Below are 2706 nucleotides of genomic sequence, written 5' to 3'. Positions count from 1 at the left end.
TCGATCTCAAATTATATTGCTTATGTAGTTTATTAGGAGGTTGTTTCTTTGTACTAATCCCTCTGCAAAGTGTGTCGTCATGCAGCTTGAGATCGTGGGCAGATACCCTACTCCTGTGGAGATAGCCTACCACCACCACCATTGCAGAGGAGATACATGGAGGCACTTCTATGATGACGGGTTGATTACTGAGGAGCAGTATACCCAAGCTACTAGAGCGGCCCCCAAGGTATTTGAAAGTAATTAAATAATGCCAAAATTATAAATAAAGATTTGATTTTTCATACATTGATATATGTTGTCCCTTGTTTACAGGCCCATGCATAAGACGATGAGGAAGAGGAGGAAGGAGGCACAGAAGGGAGTGTGGAAGGGAGCGAGGACCTGGAGAACATAGATTAGTCGTACAAGTAGTGCTAGCTACTCTTTTTTGTACTTAAAGCCACTGGCTTGGCTTTGTGCCTCTTGTATATATACTCCTCTTATTTTTTTTACTTGAAGCCACATGATGTGGCTTAGCTTCGTGCTATATGTATATACAAGCACTTTTTGAGCTTTCAATTTTATTGCGTTTTGGAGTTGTAATGTTTTATTTGGAATTGTAATTAAAATGCGGTTGGTTGTCAGAATTGAATTACACAATGTGGATATGGGATTCTTGTAACTATATAGCATACACAACATACACAGCATTCTGTAAAATTTAAAAAAATAAAAAATAAAGCGCGTCTATCAGTGCGTTTAAAAACGCATCTATATACGTGTCTGTCTGTTCCACTTGCATCCATATTTGCATCTATAAACGCATTTATAAGCGCGTTTATTTATGCATCTAAGTGCGTGTCTATACGCACGTGTGTCTGATATATAGACGTGCAATTAGACGCTGGTCTCCAGATGCAAAAATAGACGTGCAGATAGGCGCGCCCGTAAGTTTTTTATTTAGTTCAGTAAACGCGTTTGTGCGCACGTCTATGGGTGCTTTGTCTTGTTGTGGATGTGTCTGCTGACATGGCATAAGTGACATGGCAGTTGAGTTGGCAGGGTGACATGGTAGCCTCACGGGGCTACTGATGTGTCAGATAAGATGACATAGAACTTGGAGATAAGGCACCACGTGTCCAACTGTGGATCAACCAGTTAACCCAAGGTCATCTTCACGGGACCTTGGTTCTATCCTATCTGCCACGTGTCTGACTGCTAGGCATCAGAATCTTTGGAAGATTTTGACAAGAATCCGAAAGATTCTGTCATCTTTTGGACATTGGCGCAGGCGTTTGTCGGCTGTCGTTGCAGTCTGGAGTAGCTGGGTATGGAGAGAGCCTCACTGTTGATGAACTAGCAAGGGGCTTCAGTAGGGCGGAATGCACAGCCTATGCTGACACCTGAGGGCAGCCCAAAGAAGGCGTGTCTCTTTGAGTGTCTTCCTTCTCTCGTTTCTTTTTCTCCTCCCGCTAAAGATAGAAAGTTTGAGCAAGTAGTGGAGAATACAAAGGGCGAGGCAGAACCCAAAAGGCTGGAGCCCCGTGCTTTGCTTGAAGGTGCTCCTACTATCAACGAGTCGCTTGAAGTGGCCGGCTCGTTGGCACTGCGAGCTTGCTAGAAGCTTGGCTTTCACATTTGTGGTGGCAGCTGGGCTGCTGCTGCTGGAGTCTCACTGGGAAGAAGGGCTTTCACTTGGCGATGGCGACTAGAGCCTTGAGCTCTAGATCCCGTAGCTACTGTGGACAGCAACAATAGTTGTTGGAAAGTTGGCGTTGGCACAGCTGAGGTCGTTGATGGAGGAGCCGGAGGTGTATAGCATGCGAGGCACTGGCTCACTGAAGGAGCGAGGCATCTGTCAACTGGAAGTCGATGACAGCTGTTGTTGCAGACTGGATAGTGCCATTGTTGGAGCTGCCTTAGGGAGGCTCGTCGAGGGAGCGTGCTAAAGGAGTCGGTCGCTAGCACTAAGGCTGAGCTACAGCTGGTCGTTTGCTTTGGAAGAAAATGGCAATGGAGGCGCCCGTATGGACGAGCTATCAATGGAGGCAGCCCATGTGCTTGTTGTTGCTTGGAGGTCGTTCAAGCTCATAGAGGTCGTAGTAGGCCACCTTACCTTGAGGCCTTGGACCTTGGTGGCTGTCGAAGCCTTAGAGCTGCTGGCTAACCATGAGCCTCTCCATCTGTGACAAGAGATGGAATAGAACCTCTTTGACAAGAGATGAATCTTTTCACAATAGAGCTCTTGAAACTAAATCTCTGGAACTCTCCCTCTCTCAAGCAATAGATTTCCTCTCAGAATCTCTCTCACAAGCAATGGATTCCTATCTCAATGAAATCTCTCTCTCACAATCAAATGAATCGATGGAAATTCTCTCAACGGAAGTGAATGGAAGAAACTCATGATCACTCAAGAGAACTCTCAATCTCACAATCTCTCTCGCACTCTCAAAGATCGCAATGTCTCAGCAGAAGACAAGGGAGCTCTGATACCATGACAAAATATGAAGAGGGGAGAGGAGAAGAGTGGAGATGAGGAGAGAGGGCACAGCTAGAGAGCACATCACAAATGACTAACTGTACACTAGATTTAGTTGAAAAAATAGAATATATACAAACCCATTTAGGGTTAGGGTTAGGGGATCTAACCCTTTCCTTTATAGCACTCTATAAGGTTAGTTCTATGCACATATGATCACGTGATGGTGCTATGCACACTCATAT

Source organism: Dipteris shenzhenensis, chromosome 22 (genome assembly GCF_047967505.1).
Source record: "Dipteris shenzhenensis isolate YYH24624 ecotype China chromosome 22, Dip_SZ_1.0, whole genome shotgun sequence".
Classification (NCBI taxonomy): domain Eukaryota; kingdom Viridiplantae; phylum Streptophyta; class Polypodiopsida; order Gleicheniales; family Dipteridaceae; genus Dipteris; species Dipteris shenzhenensis.
This window is presented reverse-complemented; position numbering follows the sequence as displayed.